Source organism: Neovison vison, chromosome 11, assembly GCF_020171115.1.
Source record: "Neovison vison isolate M4711 chromosome 11, ASM_NN_V1, whole genome shotgun sequence".
Classification (NCBI taxonomy): domain Eukaryota; kingdom Metazoa; phylum Chordata; class Mammalia; order Carnivora; family Mustelidae; genus Neogale; species Neogale vison.
Window position 1 is genome coordinate 147541718 of NC_058101.1, and position 20115 is coordinate 147561832.

General features: G+C 41.0%; 1 protein-coding gene across 1 annotated transcript in view; it reads right to left on the reverse strand.

The window, feature by feature from the left end:
- SMAD1 (SMAD family member 1) overlaps positions 1-19913 on the reverse strand; it is a 74060-nt gene extending 54147 nt beyond the window's left edge. Inside the window, exon 1 of the mRNA XM_044224934.1 lies at positions 19829-19913. The gene's annotated coding sequence lies outside the window, so the exon portion shown is untranslated. The remainder of the gene's footprint in view (positions 1-19828) is intronic.
- Positions 19914-20115: the final 202 nt, after the last annotated feature.

Sequence of the window (20115 nt, forward strand, 5' to 3'; positions counted from 1 at the left end):
CTCTTGAAAGCCTATTTTTAGTAGTAATGCAATTATGCAGTTACTACACCACCTTAAAAACACATGCGCTAACAGCCAGTTTCCTGGTCTATCAGGTGTGACTTAACATACCTGCCAGCGAGAGCTGCCATGTGGTCTCTCCACAGTGTTAACTGAGTGGAAACTCTGCAATCAAAAAGGAAGGTAGTAACACATAGACTTTGAATAGCAGCTTCCCACTTCCCACTGGTTAAGTTCATTGCAAGCTGCGATTTCGGCCAGGTAATTTCAAAAGTAGCATCCCCTTGATGAAAATGAAGCAAAGTATTTACAGATGTCACAAGGACATGAGACTCTGAAGAGGACAGGGCTCTAGTTTACATACTCAGGTGTGCCAAGTATACTATTCAGTACATCTCCACTGTGTTAGAAAATTCTTGAAGATAAGAATGCTCTCTGGTTCTGTTCTGCATACACAAGTCCTTCCCTCCTGACAAACCTGGGCTGCTTATAGGACAACTGGTCAATTATCCTTAGTAACAGAGACCCTCCAGAGGGTAACAAGTGTTGGCTCTGTTTCGTTTCATCAGATCATTACTTGTTAAGTAGGCTGAAGGCACTTAGAAGTTTTCTGACTGTCCTCAACTTCAACAAACAAATTTGGCTTGTTTGTACATCTCCTTGTCACTTATTTAATCCCACGGAATCCCTGTTGTCAAATTCATGCTTGTAACGGAAGACTGTTCTTCGGTTCATGGTTGTCTTTCAAGATACCCAGATCCTAATTACCCCCACCCTGATAAATTTCATCTGCATCCACCTCAGCTCAAAGGCTGGACAGTAACTTAGCCTGCAAGTGCTCACACCTTAAACACAGGAGACTAAAGACCAGAGGCATTTTAAACTTTAATTTTGTTGAGTACAAGAAGAAAAACTCTACCATAGTCGCCTCTTGGAAAAAAGAAAAATACTCTCTTTGAGTCACTGTTAACACAGAACAGCAATTCCACAGCTTGCAAAGAATGCTAAATGTGGTAAATTCCCACAAGTGGTCAGTTATGCATGATTCATCACTAACAAATGAGCAAAATTATTCTAATTGTATTATTACCTTATGGAAGCACTATACTGAGTTTTTTTTTTTTTACAAAAATCTTGATTTCTACAGCAATCCTTTAAGCTATATAGCATTACCTCAATTTTATTAGTAAGCCTGAGAATCAGAAGTAACTTTCTCAACACCATATTCTAGTAAGTGGTAGATCTATATTTTAAACAGATAACTATGCAGAACAGGTGCTAGAGTCCATTAATTCAGGTTTTAAAAAAAAGTAATTCAAGTGCCAAATTCACAGATAAAAATGGAGAAGGCTAGAGAGGGGAAAAAAAAAAAAAAACTGCCCTGTTTAAAAAAAAAAAAAAATCCTGCTGTATTTCATTTTTTGGAACATATTTCTCCTTCCCCACTGATCTCACAGGTGCTGTTTATGACAACACACACATCTGTAGGGGTGAGCTGACATACACAAGTAGGACAGCCTGAACCCTCTCCCTATATTTAGATCCTTCTCCTCAGCTCTTAATTGAATAATTTAATCAGGACCCTCTAGAAGGGAAACACATCCATATTCATCACAGGCATCAAAGGAAACATCTTTACAAGTTATATCCTTTTACAAACCAACATATGGTCTCACGCCATTCTCCCAATTGTTGAACTCCTCCTCTGGGAAGAGCATGGAATTTTATTTCTTTTTATCACTTGAAAAAATCACTTCCCTCCTAATTCAGTAAAACTGGGTGGAGGCCACTTCCTCCACAGGTGAGAGAAATAAAACTTGTTGATCTGTCATTGTCAGGAATTTTAAAGTTAACTATTTATTCTATGTACTTTCAAAATAGAAACAAAAGGCAGACTAAGTCCAAAATAAGAAATCAGGGCACATGTCCCACACTTTTAAATAAAACCCCTACAATTTTTCTGTCACCGTAAGAGGTTTCTAAATGAGAAAACAAGAGCCCTTCACTTGGAGTGAAAAGAGGTAGGCTGGAACGGCAGCTCACACTTAGAAGCTGTACTCTTAAAAAAACACCTCTCTGAGCTTCAGTGTGCTTTTCCACAAAATTCTGATTCCACCACCTATTCTGCCGGGATGTTACAAGGCGCACATATGAACATGCAAAACTGATTTGAAAATTACAACATGCTGAAAAATGTAATGTATTTTATTAATACAACAGTTTCCCAAATAAGGAACTTAATTTGAATACTATGTACATACAAAAAAAATCCGAAGTTTCTGCCCTAGTTTTGTCTGTTCCATCAAGTTCTAACTTTATAAGAAAGAGAGAGAGAGGGAGGGTGGGAGGAGGGAGAGAAAAGCACTAGGGACATGGCACTGAACAAGAGAGACAAAAGGCATATTTTTGAAAGTCTGTACCTTCATGAGACCTACATTCCAGTGGTCAGAGAAGGCCATACGAAGAAGGTGACATTTGAAGAGAGGCCTAGAAAGGCTGAGCCACAGGGACAAGTGAGGCAGCTCGCTGCGCAAGGGGACGGAGGCAAGGGGCAAGTGTGAGAGCGGAAGTGGACCAGGTAACGGGAGCAGACACACGGGGAGCCCACATGGGGAGCCAACCCAAGGACGTTCCAGCCTGCACTGTGAACAGAGCTGGGGACCACGGGGGAGATGTGAGCAGAGCTTGACAGGTTGACTATGGGTCGCCCCCTGAAAGAATGGAACCTGGAAGTCGCAGGAGTGGTGAGAGTTGTAGTAGTGGCACCAGCAAGAACAAGGGGGACCAATTAGGAAGCTATGCAATTGCGGTTTGAGAGGGTCAAAGGTTTGGATCAGTGTGGCAGAACAGATCCTGGATATATTCTGAAGGTATGGCCATGGACAAATACACTTTATTGCTAAGGTAAACAAAGAAAACCACCATAAAATTGTAGAAATCGGTTTAATTTTTAGACATGCAAAATCCCATGTTATGGAACTCTGAGGAGGAGTGTCTGAGGTGAAATCAAAGGTCACTGGAGAAGCAGTCCAAGAACTGTCACAGGAACAGCAGGGAGTGAGTAACGACTGGAAACTAAAATCTCGAGGGAATGAAGGTAGATAGATGATGGGGGCAGGAAAGCACTAATAAGGAAGGAAAGTGAGAGGTGCAAAGTGACATGATATTCAAAGCTGGGTGTTTCTTTTTTTTTTTTTTTTTCTTTTTTTAAAGATTTTATTTATTCACTTGACACAGAGATAGAGGTCACAAGTAGGCAGAGCAGCAGGCAGAGACAGAGGGGGAAGCAGGCTCCTGCCAAGCAGAGAGCCCAATGCAGGGCTCAATCCCAGTACCCTGAGATCATGAACCGAGCCGAAGGCAGAGGCCCAACCCACTGTGCCACCCAGGCGCCCAAAAGCTGGGTGTTTCTATGGAGGACTGAAGAAGAGTGTGGTGGTGGCAATGGACAGGGCCCCCCTTCCAGGCACCATGGTACAAAGGCTGGGAGAAAGAACAGCCACGCCTTGAGACAGCTGCAAGGGAAGCAACATCCTCAGATGAACATACACAAACATATTCCTGTTCTAAATAACCCAGATGTCTAACAATAATGGAATAATTAAATAAATTATGATACATCTGACAATGACGTAACTGTTAAAAAAGAAAAAAAGATAGACTTCCATGTCTAACAGTTCCAGAAAGAAAAACCATACCGTTAACTGTTCAGTTAGAAAAAAGTTGCAGACCAATATATACAGTATGGTTCCATTTCAAAAACACAAATAGAAACAAAAACTGTACAGATATAACATGGGTATATTTTAAAAGGCTGGAAGGAAATGCACAAAACCAAGTAAATGGTTCCCTCTAGAACTGAGCTGGAAGGAGGGGAGTGCAGAAGATTTTTACTTAAAACTAATTATAATGTTTTCAATTTTAAAACCCCAATAATAAAAATAAATAAAAACTAAAGAGGGTAACATTATTCGACATTGCTCTGTAAGACAGTATTATGACCAAGAGGTAGCAAGATATATCTTTTAATAAAGGAAAACATAATTGAAAGTGTTTCTGCACAGAGAGGAAATATCATTGCACTGGGATTTTTAAGAGAAATCTATTCCTGTGTACAGAGTTGGAATATATGACTTAAGTCCAGGTGAACAGGATATGGATGGGAATGCACTTTCTTATTAAGCAATTCAGCCATATGATCAAAAAATTCAATTTTACAAAATGCATATTATAACAAAAAATAATTTTTCTTCCCATTCTAGTTCCTTAGTCCCCTTTCCATTAATAATTCAAATATCCTTCAAACTTTTCTTTTTTTCTTTTTTTTTTTTTTTTAAAGATTTTATTTATTTACTTGAGAGAGAGAGACAGTGAGAGAGAGCACGAGCGAGGAGAAGGTCAGAGAGCGAAGCAGACTCCCCATGGAGCTGGGAGCCTGATGCGGGACTCGATCCCGGGACTCCAGGATCACGCCCTGAGCCGAAGGCAGTCGTCCAACCAACTGAGCCACCCAGGCGTCCCGCCTTCAAACTTTTCAATGCATGAATTTCTTACCCCCCCCAAAAAATTTTGTATTACTCAAATATCTTTCAAAGCAATTTGGTCCTGTCACTTTTCCAGTACATAAATCTATTACTTGGAAGAATGAAATAATTTATAAAAATCAAAGTTTTACACAATCACTGAAACAAACATTAACATTAGCCAGATTTCACTCTCCTCCACATGACAATCAATGACAGCCTGTTTTCGACCTGCCAAAAACTAGACTGGACTTAGAAAGTCTGCTTGGTCACTTTGGAGAAAAAACTGAACAAAACAGTAGCAGCCCTCTTCCAGAATAGGACAAGCTCCCTCCTGCTAAGAGCTAAAAGAAGCAAATGCAACATCTCCCACTGGGTTAGAGGGAAAATGCTTTAGATATAAGCAAGCATAACCTACAGAAATAGATGAGCGCTGTACCGTAAGTGCCGCTTTCTCTGCCTCAGTCACATGTTCAGTCCGGTCCTATCCGTGAACTTTTCCACAGGGACTTAGTTACTAGTCAGAATGGAAACACCTAATCAAGCTCTCAGAGGGCTTCAGAACCCAAATTCTCCTCCTTTAGACATTCAACTACTAAGAGAATTTTTGTTTTCACTAATTCACAACTTAATTGAATAAATTCTTTAAGTGCTTACCACCAACATAGACCGGCAGTAGAAAGAAAATGATACATTTCCCACCACCACCAAGCTTCGAGTTAGGAAGTATGTCAGAGAGAGAAGGGAGAAACATCCTACAAGGACGACTGCAGTAAGAGTCACACAATGTTTCTCTAAGGGGCAATACACATACAGGGAGAATGGCCAACAAATGTATGCTGTTTTTTTTGCTACGACTACATCTCGCACGCATCCTGGGCTTTGTTACCTACTATGCAATAAAAATACAAATTGAGTTCAACTGACTGTCAAGCAGTCACATCAGTAGGAACAATAAAATGGATAATCCAAAGCAGCCTTAATAGAAATTAACCTCTGTAGACATTTCTCCAAAGAAGACATACAGATGGCCAACAGGCACATGAAAAGATGCTCAACATCACTAAGCATCAAGGAAATGCAAATCAAACCACAATGAGGTATCACCTAACACCAGTTAGAATGGCTTTTATCAAATTGTCAGGATGGCAAGAAACAATTTTTGGTGAGGATATGGAGAAAAAGGAACGCTTGTCCACAGTTGATGGGAATGTAAATTGGTGTAGCCCCTATGGAAAAGAGCATGGAGTTTCCTCAAAAAATTAAAAATAAAAATACCATGTCTTGCAGCAATTCTATTACGGGGTACTTACCTGAAGAAAATGAAGACAGTAATTCAAAAAGATATATGCATCCCTACGTGCACTGAAGCATTTACAATAGCCGAGATATGGAAGCAACCAGTGTCCAATTACAGATGAATGGAAAGAGGATGTGGTACACACATACGCACATGCAAACACATACAGAAATACTACACAGCCATATGAAAAGAATGAAATCTTGCCATTTGTGACACACAGATAGCCCTTCAGGATATTATCCCAAGTGAAATAAGCCAGCTGGAGAAAGACAAATACCACAAGATGTCACTTAGGTGCAGAATTCTAAAAACAAACAAACAAACAAAACAAAACCCAGACTCACAGACATACAGAATAGACGTAGTTGCCAAAAGGGAGAAAGGTTGGGGGAAGGGAGCAAAATGGGTGAAAGGCTCTAAGAAGTCCAGACTTCCACTTATAAAACAAATAAATCATGAGGATGTAATATACAGCATGACAGATACAGTCAATAATATAGTATTAACTTTGTAAGGTGACAGATGATAACCAGGCTTATTGTGGTGATCATCCACAATGTATACAAATGTCAAATCACTATACAATGATTAGCTTCGTATACATGAAGCTAACATAATATTGTACTTCAATTATATCGCAATGAATTTTTAAAAAATTAACCTGTTTTTGGAATGTATGATGTTCTTTCAAAGAAAGATTTTATGTCCGTACCAGTTTGTTTACAATATTAAATACTGATATTGTTTACACTAGTATTTTAATACCCTGAGAACACAGCAAATTCTCAAGACATGCCTGTTCAAGATTCAAATACTGCTGTGGAAAAATCTCTAAGTCATTGATACAGTCAGTTAACTAGAATGGTTTTATTATATTATAAACACAAAAGCAAACAAATTTTATCATATAAATCTCTCCTCCTCTTGAATTTCTTACTGTAAACAAAAAACAGCCTTCATTGAACATCTGAAACACACCAATTTGAAGACTCAACAAACTCTCATCACCATCACGACCAACTTCAAAGACAGGGAGTTGTCACACACGTGGTTCAATGGGTGCCATCATAGGAGCACATCTATGGTCTCCACCAATTTTCAGCAGAGCTCAGGTATTCAAAAAGAATCAAAAATCATCCTCATGATATACCACCACCACCACTCGCAGTGAAACACCAACTGCTGTTCTGACACCTTATACCTATTGACTCCAGTATTCCTCACAAGAATCCTGAAAGGACTATTTCAGAGATGATGAAGCAGAGGTATAGAAAGGCTAAGGAGTTTGCCAAGGCAACCAGTCCACCACCCTGCCCCTCCTAAATAACCTCCTCCGGGTCTCATGCATAAAGCAGAAAGACAGGTAAGCAGGGATTTGTTCATAATTTTATTTTAATCCCTCCAATCCTTCCCTTCCCAATTTATTTTTATTTTCATGTTCTTTCCTTCTTGATAACTTTCCACTTTCCTAGAATATGGGAAAAACCAAGAATTTTATCAGGGCAGCACTGACAAAATTAAGTTCATTTTAACCTAAAGAGGCCAAAATAAGGACAAGAAGTCCTAAGCTATAACAAGACATAAGGAAATTGTACCATGGCTTCACACCAGCAGACCATATATGTGTTCAACTCTTAATATTCTTTTCTTATAAGTCAGTGGAACATTAAAATTAAGCTCCTTTTAAGAACTGCCTTTTCTTTATATTCCCACTGATTATTCTTAGGGTTCTTCACCAAAAACATAAACAGATCAAAACAAAATTACTGGCTTATTTTTTTAAGGTAATACTTTTCCACTCAAGCAAATGTAGAGGTGGAGAATATTTTAAGTATCCATAAAATATTAAAATATTCCTTCTAATGGTTAATACATAGCTGACAGTCACAATGTTATCTACACATAATGACAAAAACTCATAGTCTGAACTCTGGGTTCAGTGGGTGAGGGAATGAGCAGCAGGGAGAAGATAAAGCAAACCATGTACTGGTAGGGCAGAAACATCGGCTGGGGGTACCACGGCTTCAAATTTTACCTGCCTTTTAAACCCCCTCTTCATGCTCTTTGGCAGGGTCTCTGAGTCTTAGCATCATGAACTGTCAACGGGATCGATGTCCTCTACCTACTGGAGGCTGGTAGAATCACTCTTGTCCTGCCTCCCCTTCTTGTGACAACCCCAAATTTCTCCAGACCTTGGCAGATGAACTGCTGCTCTACTCCTCTACACTTTCCTCCCCTTTTCTCCTTGTAGTCTAAGTGCTTCAGGCCTCAACACCTCTTTTTAGCTCCACTTCTAGACACTAGGACACAAGGAATTACTGATCTCTTCAAGGACGGGCAAGAAAAGAGGTCAAGCACACATATCCTTTTTTCCTCTCTCTTCTTCTCCTCAAACAAAAAAAAGCAGAAACAGGAGAGCCTGGGTGGCTCAGTTGGTGGAGTGTCTGACCCTTGACTTCAACCTGGGTTATAATCTCAGGGTCCTGGGATTGAGCCATGGCCGTGTTCAGCAGGGAGTCCCCTTGAGATTCTCTCTCTCCCTCTGCCCCTGTCCCGACTTGTGCATGCACACTCTAATATAAATAAATAAATCTTTTTAAAAAAAGGTGGGGGGCAGGAACAAAACAATCAATTATCAGAATTAACCAGTATGGCTTGAGCACCTACGACAGGTATCATACATGGCCAAGTGCTGTTAGGTATAAAAGACGTAGTTCATACCCACAATGAACTTTAATCAAAATGAAAAAATTTACTCATCAAGTACCTACTGTGTGTCAGGCCAGAAGTTCTTAATGCTGGTGGACATTAAACTTGCTTATAATAATTGTATAAAAGCTCTCCACCATAACCCTTGAATAGAATCCCCTAGCGGCAGGCCCATGGATTTCTGCAGTGGTTGTTCAAGGGATTTTGATGGACAGGCCAGGGAGGACATTCGTGCAATCATAAAGACACTGCCGCTTAACCCCAAATAACTCAGTCTAAAGGGGTAATAAGATAACCATAATAAAGGCTATTAAAACAAAAGCTAGACTAGACAAGCTGATTTGTACTGATCATCAAAGTTACAAGATTTTTAGTGCAAGTCTAACATTTAAGGCCACTGGTTCAACCTTGTCAACTGTAGAGGGCATGCCTTATGAAGTAAACACACTTCAAAACCACAGAAGGGCAGGAAGCAAGAGCTCTATCAAGTGCATCAGCTTTCTTTCTCAATCCCTCGATTTTAAAGTCTATCCCAGTTATAAAAGAAACACCTTCAAACTAGGAATATATAACATTAGTAATGCTGCTTGTTATTTAACTTTTCTTATTGTGGTCTCCTTTTACTAATAAGATTGCTTCTTGGAGGCAGAAACTGAAGTATACATTTCTCTGTCCCTCCCCCAGATACAGCAGACACCCAGCGGGGTGTACAAGTCACTAGCTGAAATGATTCATTCATTCGGGCTTAACACAAGGCAGAACCCCACAGTGAGGATGTACCTTCTTAAAGGAGCCCTTCCCAAAATACAATCAATATCTCAGCCTGCCCAATTTGACAAAACTCTTCAGTGTTTAAATGCAAATAAATGCTACAAATACAGTTTGTGTGCCAATCATTTTGAATGTTAATCAAGTTAATTTTGTTCCCAGTTAACAGGAAAACATTTAAAACCAATCAAACATACCCTCAAGCTTGAACAGACTAAATGGAAATCCTGAGCACACAAACAAGAACACAAGGAAAATAAAGACAGTGTTATTAATCATGCCAGACTGCAAAGCCAGCAACGGACAAGAAGCAAAACAGGAAGCTGTAACAGATGAGACGGCAAGCCGTATACAATCTGCCACCCTGGGTTCCAGCAGGGGCTAAATGCTAACGCAACATGTGCTGCCTTATTATTCCCCTTCACGAAAATCTAGTCTCTGATAAAATTCAGACCCATTTTCCAGCGGGGAGCGGTCACCTTCCCTCTCCTGTTCAGCTTTTAGAGTCTGAGGCTGACCAAGGCATATCAGCTCAGGGTTCCTACTCACAGTCACTCACTCAGAAAAACGAGGGAATGGGTACCGGGCCAAGTGGTATCTGTAAGTGACATTTCAAAAAGTCTTCCCCACCAACTCTGAAATGTTCACAGATCATCTAAGGGGTGCCTGGCCAGCTCAGTCGTAGAGCATGAGATTCCTAATATTGGGATTGTGAGTTCGAGCCCCACACTGGGTGTAGAGATAACTTAAAAAAAATAAAAAATCTAAAAGAAAGGAGATGGTGAAGCAGAAAATGGTGACAAATAATTTTACTCTGTCTAGCAGCTCAGTAAAAACTCCCTTAATGCCGAGGTAAGACTGAGTATGCTTCAGTCAGGTACGGACCTCAGCCACAAGCAGCAGATGCCTCCCTTATGGACAGCGCATGAGAAGCCTTTTTTCACACCCATGATCACAGTCATCCTTAAGAGAAAATCTGGGAAAGTAAATGCTAATGCCTTTTTAAATTATTTTCATTTTCTAAGAATTTCTACTACACAAGAGGACTTTTCTCACTTTGATAACTTACAAACTATTCCATTTCAATAATCAAAACCATATTCCAAGACCACCACCGTGTCTATGAATAAGAAAATGCCACTGTAAACAGAATCTAATGCTGCAACCCAGGCAGGAGAGAAAGAGGCCCATTTCGTCATACTCTGTGAAGTACAGGTGCCTCTCGGGTTCATCAATCACTTCAGTTGACTGAGAAACTGCATATAAATGATAATCCCTAACAGGCTGGCAACACCTCACCTTCTTCCCAGATTCTGACCCCAAAATCATGTCATGGAGAGGAGCAGAGTATGATCTAGGAAATAAGATGAAGAAGCCCTGTCTCTTGTGACTCTGGCTTATATGTACCATGTACCTCCCAGTAACTCCGGCTTTGCTTAGGCACAGCTGGGAAATTCTAGCTCCAGTGACAAAAACCTAGCTTAACACAATAAAAGACATCATCCCTATTCCAGCGAGGAATCTGACCAGGACACAGGAGAACATTTTTTATTAGGAGCTAGCATTTCATGTATTTTTTAATTGTCTGTTCATGTCCTTTACCAATCTTGTTTATCAGGGGTGCTATTTAACTATTGATTTTAGAAGTTTCTTACATAGAAAAATAACTTGCTGCAAAGATGTTACCTAAAAGGTCGTTACTTGTAAGTCCATGTTTAGCTATTTGTGTGCATTTGGCCACATAAATGCTGTCAAATCTATAAAATTTTCCTTTATGGTTTCTGCGTTCCACATTTAAAAGAGCTCTACAGCTGGCTATTAATTACACCCTCCTGTCTCTTGATGAAATGGCACAAATCAATCTCCCCCTTTCCTTCTGACACTATGACAAGAATCCATGCCAGAATCTTCCTACACTGAGTGTGTAATACTCCACTGGAGGGGAAAAAAAAAAAAAGTAACACTAATGAATGCTATTAAAAAAGCCACAGATAAATTTGAATACTTATCTTTAAAAGCTCTGGACAATTTAAGCAACTTCTTTAAATCATTAAAGGGCATCCTTCTTAGCTCAATTACTGTATTTTTCTCAAAAACCTTTATCTACAATTGTCAGAGAAATGCTCCATCTACAAATTCCCAAACTTGATATTTCACAATTTCATTACCAGGATTCCCATTGCTTAACTGTTCTCAATTCATTTAAGTCCATTAGACTTCTTGTAATCTACGACCCCTTATCTAGATTAGATTCCATACTGCTCTCATTAACATTCTAGACTCCATAGCACATTGATTTTTATAAACAGCTAGCGTTTTCTGCATGTTTACTATGCACCAAATCCTATACTGAGCATAAAATGCAATAAAATGCACCTCCTCTCTCCCGGACTTTAACACCTCTGAAACCAGGAACTTTACAATCGGTGGTAAGTCCTATCTAATTGATGTTTTTTTTTTTTTTTTCCCCTCAAGTAGCACATGAAATAGTGTACTGAAATAATCAGCAGCATCTTAATTAGATGAAATATAAAAGTAAAACTCATTTCATCTTAATATCAGTCCTGAGGCTAATACTATTATCTCTATTTTTCAGACGAGGAAAAGCGAGATACCAAAGCCAACGGTAGCTTCCCCCAAAGTTAAAAAAAGCAAGTAAGTGGTGGAGCTTAGACTTCAATCCAAGCAATCTGACTCTAGAGCCTCATCTCTTAACTGATTTCTATGCCTAGGCCAGAATCATCATTACCAACAACATTTCTCTCCACTTTTACTATCAGGCCATGAAGCTATCCCAGAAAGTAACAATTACCTAATCCACAGCCACATCAAATTTCCCACCAGGCTTTGCCCTTGCTGGTTAGACTCTGAATTCTCCGTAGACTCCCTGGCACACTACCAATAATGGTTCTTTCAAAACTTCTTCACTGTTCTTAAACTTCCTACCATTTGCCGAGTCACCCACGTCACCATCCCAGTAAGGGACTCATCTCCCACACTAATGGGAAAGGCAGCGCAAGCTGGCACAAGTTCTGCCATCTCCTTTCTTCTAATGGACCCCATTCTGCTTCTCTCGGACAACTCTCCCTCCTTTTCAAGGTTAATATTTTGTCACTTGTGCTCTAGGTCACTAACTCCATCATCTTGAATTGTTCTCTGTCCATTAACTTCTTTCCTTCAACCTTTGGAATCAAAGAGATCGCATCTACCTTTGAAATATAAGTCATTCAAGGACATGAGAAACTAGTTCTCATTTCTTCTTTTTTTTTTTTAAGATTTTATTTGACAGAGAGATCACAAGTAGGCAGAGAGAGAGAGAGAGAGAGAGAGAGAGAGGAGGAAGCAGGCTCCCTGCCTAGCAGAGAGCCTGATGGCGGCACTCGGTCCCAGGACCCTGAGATCATGACCTGAGCTGAAGGCAGAGGCTTAACCCACTGAGCCACCCAGGCGCCCCTCTAGTTCTCATTTCTTAATATGCTCTGTGTCTCTTCACATCTGTATTCACCTGATTATTCTCCTTCATCATCCAACATTTTCCCACTCTGAACTTACTTCTAGAATCTCTCTTCCCCATGATTTCTGGTTTCACTTCTCCTCTGACCCCACATTCTTCCAATTTCTTCTTCCATCCACTTTAAATATGCCTCTTCTTGGGGCACATCAAAATTATCAAATTAATGGTATACGTAATATCCCTCTTCCATTAAAAAGACACGTTTTCTTTCAATCTAAACAAACAGAAGATCACGCATTTACCTAACTAAACGACCTAATTATAATACTTGAAAGATAATCAGTTCCTCCCTTTTTTTTTTCTTGTGGTGTTTGTAACTGAAAGAAAAAAAAAAACCTTAAAAGTCTGAAATACTTCCACTTTGCATAAGCACACCGCAAAGAAACCACAAAAGATAGACAAGGAAAGGAAAATGAATGAACAGTTTGAATAACCATACCCTAACCATCTGAGATTATAGCAAAAAATATCTATAGTATAGCTACCCTAAAATTAAGGAGAAACTACAAATAAAGCATTTAAAAATTATGTAAATATATTTTTGAATCAACAGCTAGACCCCTCTATCCTCCTCTTTGCAAATACGACATAGTAAATATTTATTTATATTCTGAGCTCAACAGCATCTAGATGCATAATTAACTGCCATGTGTGTATGTATTCTTTCTTTAAATTCAAGGGCATGTCTCAAGAAAATTAGTTAAGAAACCAATCCACCACACCTTAGATCTGGGTTTTTTTTTTTTTTTTAAAGATTTTATTTATTTATTTGACAGAGATCACAAGTAAGCCGAGACAGGCAGAGGGAGAGGAGGGAAGCAGGCTCTCTGCTGAGCAGAGAGACTGATGTGGGACTCGATCCCAGGACCCTGAGATCATGACCTGAGCTGAAGGCAGTGGCTTAACCCATTGAGCCACCCAGGCGCCCAGATCTGGGTTCTTAATGAAGGAACAAGGCTCCTTATCTGAATATTAGAACTGAGCAGAGATTTGGGGGAAATGGCCAGGTATGGATTCCCTCAAACCTTCAAAACCTGGATGTTTTATTTCCAAGAGGGAGTCTTGATTTGAGTTCTGAATGGAGCTTATAACAAAAACTACAAAGACGTAAAACCACTCAAACACTGCAGTTCCTAGTATCTTCCTAAAACTCTGATGTGATCACTGGAGTTGAACTATTTATGAAAGTCTTGGATTTGTTCTGAAAAACAGGCTCTCTTACATAAATGAATGTTCTATAGAGCCTGTTCCTTTCTGCAAATCGGGCAGCAGTAGTTGTAAAATGTTACTTTTTTACATGATAGGACTTGTTGTACATCTCTAAAATTGACTCCATCTTAATAATGCATACCAAAATAAAGATTTTAACTTAGATTTTAAGTAATTACATTCATGCTACTGGCTCTGCCTTTTTTTTTTTTTTTTTTTTTGGAAGTTACTCCAGAGAAAGTGTTAAAAATTCTTCAGGTATTTTTGCTGCCAATCAGAGGACAGATCACCACTATTTGCACTACCAGGTAATAGCAGAAAAGGAATATAAAGAACCAAGAGATTTCAGTTTGGAAGGAAAAGGCAATACCCTTATTTGTTATCAAAGTATCCCCTGCTAATCTTGGCACAAAAAGTAAAACCAGAGCTTCCAAGTTGTTTGAACATATCAATGTGCTAGGAGAGTGGCACACCTGGAAAGGAAGTGGAAACTCGGAACTCCTTCCCCTATGCACTTCTGCTTTCTGCTATTCCTGAGCTGAATCCTTTATAAGAAACCGGCAGTCTGGTATAGAAAGAGAGGAGAATAGAAAGAAAGAATGAACAGTAAAACCACATACAGAAGTAGCATTACAGAGAGCACCTCATCAGCCTCATTTTGTGACTTAATATCAAATTCCTCTACCTCTTTGTAGGTAAATTATCCTTCTTGTCCTCAGACCTTTCCAATTCTCTCCCTAATACCCCCAGCTCCTTCCTTAAATACTCGAAACTTTAGCTTTCGGTTAAGAATATGATTTGCTTTTGAGAGGAGAGAAAATCTGTATAGCAGAATTGCCTGATTTAATTTGATCTTGATACAATCTTGGATCTTCCATTTTCTACCAAGGTCCCATTGATTAAATGAGACACAGAGCTTTTCTTTTCCATCTCTAAGATTAAAAAAAAAAAAAAAATCAATTTCAATCTGTAAAAAAAATCTCTCTGAGGTTATCAGACTTGATTCCTATTCAGCTAAATGTTAGGTACAAAAAAGTTGATGCAATGCCAAAAATTATCCTTTCCTCCCGTCACCAAATTACACTGGATATGCTCAGAGCAAAACCTTAGGAACACAATGAACGTAGCAGGAGAGGATAAACAAATGAGAACTCAACAACTCTAAGAGTGCTCCAGGTTCTGGCTTTCCCTCTTCTAGTCACTTTGGTGGGTGACTCTAGGCAAGTTGGCTATCTTCTCTGGGCCTCAGACCACACAGTTTGAAATGAACCAATAGGATCAGAAAATCTTCAAAACAGCTTTTAACACTAAATATCTCTATTCTCTACAAAGGAAATTACACATCTTAATGTTTATGAACGTACTTGGCAAGGCTGTCCCATGGACATCCTTCACCTGAAATATCATACAATTTGGGTACTTGTGTATACAAGCTCACCAGGGCATATTAATGTTTTTGGATTGGAGCATCTTTGGATTGGAGGATGGGAATGAGCTGATATTGGATCCATGGTTCCTTCAGATTCTTAAACAGCCTGACCCAATAAATAAATTAATTAATTAATGTTTAAAAAGGGGTTTAGGATAACTGCAAGACTATACAAAAGTAGACATTAAATGTGGAAAAAAATTTCCAAGATTTGCCCTGAACTATTTTCATCTCAAAGCATAGTATCTAACAACTAAGAGAAGACTAATATTGATGAGATAAACTGAACTGCTAGAACTTTTCTCTTTGCTACCATCAGCCTGTGATAGTACAAGAAAAACACAAGGTGAAGAGTAGCAGGGATTGTCCAGAAAAGCAGAGATGAAAATAATTCAGCATTGAAATGCATTATTTTTTTGTCAGATTTACTCTTCCAATCATATTCTGCTTAAATATGTATAATGTAAACATTATGTTTCTTCTAAAGCACTCAAAAGAAGACAGCACCAGAAGACAGCCCAGAAGAGCACAACAGAGGGCAAATCTGTCTAAAAGTATAAAAAGTAAGTTGTCATGTCCATACTGGAATAGTAAAACTCAGCAGAACAATGCTTATTTGAATATTCTCAACAGAAAAAGTTTATGTATAAATTAACCTACATATACATAGTTATATATGTTTACATACATATATATGTGTATATATATGTATATAGTTAAAAGGTGCTAGAGTCAGATTGCCTGTTCATATCCCAGCTAAGATTATAAATCATAATCACTTACTAGTTATGTAGCCTGAGGCAAGACACTGAATCACTCTGAACTCAAGTTTCTTTGCCTGTAAAATGTGGTAACAACACATTTTACTTAGGTAAGTTTTGGGGCTTAAATAAGGTATGAGTATTTAAAATAAGCATATAAGAAAAACAGAGAAAAATATTAATGACATTCTAAATCAAATTAGGGTCTATGATAAATATGATCCAGAGAAGAATCAATCTCATTTGATCTAGTACTTCCAATTATCACTTCCAAACTGTTTTTTATTTTATCAAGAGCAACTAGTAGGTGGGGAAAAAAAATAATGAAACACCCCTTTCTTTTCCTGACCCCACAAAGTCATTAGAAGTGGTAAGCAGAGAAGTAGCTGAAAGAGGAGTAGAAATGAAAAGCACAAGTAAAGGTCTTAGAGTAGCACTGCCCAGCACATCCTTCTGTGATGATGGATATACACACTGTCCAACATGGTAGCCCCTAGCCACATGTGGCTAGTGCTACTGAGAAGATGAATGTCAGTTTCACTCACATTAAAATCCCCCTATGTAGCTATAGCTACCTTATTGGACAGTACCTCCCAAGATGACCCATAAACTGAATAAAGATTGCAGAAATTTCAGCAAGAAACAAAAGTCTTCTTTTCCAAAGCTGATCATATATTCAATTCAAATTTCTTTGCTTTCAGTGGAGACCTGGTAACATGACTTATTAAAGAAATAAAATGCCAGCTGATCCATCAATACAGTGCAACTCAGTGCTAATGAAAGGACCAGAGATAAGAAGCATGTGGTCCTCTGATATTCTAGAAGGTCCCTAAGGCCACGTTAAATTCAAGCTCACATGCAGCCTGATTCAGTACACGGGATCAGAGCTATAAAGGTCCTTATCAGACCCCCAATGCATCTGTCTCTCACTGCCAAATAGAAAGTTCCTTAGACAATGCAGACTGAATATCCTTTCGTTTATCTTCAGTTTCTTCAAAAATTCAGAGTTCTGTAAGCTTTTCCCTCTTTAGAAACACTAGCGTTCCTGGGCAGCTCAGCCTTTCCACTATAAACAAAATCCATGTACCACCCATATCTGAAGTCTAACGCCAGACTCCTGCTTAGCTGCCCCTGTAATATGGTTTAATTATGATGACTGAACTAATAGGCTGACATCATAGACTTTTACAGGCTGACCCCATGTCATCCTGATGTATCATTTTGCACCAGTTCAGTGCTGTAAATCAATTTAAGATCTCAAGCAGGTTGAAAAGGCTGGTAATGATGCTTTCTCTGCTGTCTCTGGAGACTCTACATTATACACAACTTACATTATTTATAAAGCCTCAATGATGCCTCCATTAGCCTTGTAAGACTACACAAATGAGATCTCTTATACACACACAACTTGGCCTTGATTATGTAGGCGACTACAGCTTAAATAGTCATCTAATTACACCTCAGTTTCTTCTTTTTCCTATCTAACCAAGACATTAAATTTTATCTCTAACCCAGAATTACTATAAATCAAAATCACAATCTGAAATTTAGTTTTTAACATTTATTGTTAAATGATTAACTTAATGCTTTAATGAACTTAGTAGGAAAAAATTACTTAAATTAGTTAAGTAAGAGGTTAACATTTTTAATTGCCTAAAAATGGTCATTTCTCTAAAATGCAAAGGTCATCAGTTCTTCAAGGGTATAAAACCAATGGACGCTGCAAAAAGGAAAAATGTATTTAGTTACACACCTAAGGTTGGAGGGGTCAAAACTAAATCAAGGACAAATCCCTACCCTCAGAAGAAACACGATCCTGCCTGTGTTCTCCAGAGGCTCGCGCATCACCCACCTCTAGAAAATCATCTCTCATGACCCTGGTTACAGTTTCTTAAGAATTGCAGTATAACACAAATGTACACCACCTGCAGGGAAATATCAAATAACTGCAAATGGGAAAGAGGGAGGGAGAGAGGAGCACAAACACCTTAAGCAGTCCAGTGTACTCAGGCCTGGCACCTACATCAGAATAACAATGATGCAAAATATTTCTACTACTTGAAAATGCTGGGGTCCTGGACATGGGTCCTGCCTTGATTTTTTTTTTTTTTTAAATAGTGGTTCCAATACAGCTCAGCTACCTCCCATAAAATGTAAAGTGGTAATTATAAACAAGATGAAAAGTCAACATGGGCAGAGAACAGTTTTCTCATTGTGTTACTGAAAGTAGGCATGTTATCCACCACAGGCTATTAGAGCAAGAAATGTTCTGAAATGAAGGCATTCTGTGATTTAGGTGCCAGGAGTCCCAGCAACAGGATGACATACCGAAATCATGCAACTTCTGTACCACTGCACATACTTTGGAACTTGAGATGCACTGGAAAGAAGAGAACAGGAGGAGAAAGGAAAAGGTCGGTTGCCCCAGCACTCACGAAAACGATGCTTTCTCAAGGAGATGGTGCTGAGACGCGCTTCGGTGTCCAGAAGGGAAGCGTCTCACTATCTTGCACCGCAGACTGAAAAATCGTAAGCGCCTCGGAATAAACAAAAGCCGCAGCTACTGTAGCTGCGAGATCCGGCAGGCATTCGTTCCTCCTCCCTTCCCAAGTACATCAAGGAAACGTCCTCCCTTCCAGCCTACATGTATATTAAGCAACTAGAAAAACAAGCCCACGTTTGTCTCTCTCACACCCACTCCCCCCACCTTCCTGCGGCAGCCACCCCGAGAAGCACTAACAAAGACAGCGGAGTAAATGAACAGTTGTTCAACAGCGAACTCACAAATACACATGCAGTGAGGCAATCGAATCCGGTAAAGGGAAAGGAATGAGACGACACTTGGGAGACGCACGGGGTGTAGGCGGAAGAGAGAGAAAAAAATTACGCGCCGCCGCCGCCAAGCCTTTGAATAAATTAGAGGGAATTTCGGTGCCGAACTTTCCTTGACCTCGACCCCCAAGGGGCTCGTGGGGGCCGAGAAAGAATCCCGTCTGGGATGCGGAGGGGCGCAGGGCACCGGTGTCCGCCTCGTGCCGGACCCGCTCCGCGAGGCGCCGACCGCGGAGAGGGCAGCCCCGCCGCTGTCCTCCCAACTCCCGCAAGGGTCGCCCGGGCCGGCGCTGGACACAATGGGCCGGCGAGCAGCGCGGACGGGCCTCGGCCCGGCTGCGGAAAGGGAAAGAGAAACGGGGAACAGGCGGAGGGGGAGGGACAGAGGGAGGGGAGGTCCCGCCGCAGCCAGGGCGGGGGGCGAGGCTCGGGGCCGAGGAGCGCGGCTTCCCCGCCGCAGACCCAACAAAGACGCGAGGGGAACCCCGGCCCAAACCTGCCGGGCCGGCTGGGCGCCAGAGCAGGAGGAGGTGGCAGGTTCGCTCCTCGGAGCGGCAGGGAGACGCCATCATGGGGGGGGGGGTCCCCCGGTCCGCCCCACGCGGGGAAGAGCTCCCTCCCCACCGCGGCCCGCGTCACCGGCCCCGCACAACCGCGGCAGCCCCGCGGGCCCGCGCTTGCCCCACAAGAGGCGGCGGCGGCGCTGGGAAGCCCTAGGCGCCGAGGGAGGGCGGGGACGCGGCAAAGGAGAAAGTTGGGTTCGGGTCTGTTTCGTTTTACCGGGTTGGCGGCGCGCCCGTCCGCGCGGGCGCACGAGTGGCCGGACGAGCGGGGTCCCGCGGCCCCGGTCCGGCCGGCGGGGCGCTGCGCTCGTAGAGTGCCTCCCCGCGCCTCGGCCCGGGCTGAGCCGCTCGGCCTCTCCTTCCTCCTCCCGCCCGCTCGCTCCCGGAGCCTGGATTGATCTGGTCGCGCTGGCGTCAGGGAGTCGGAGCCGCCCAGCCTCCACTCCTCGGCTGCCAATACCCGGCGCACTCGCCCGCCCGCACGCTCACTCGCTCGCACATACG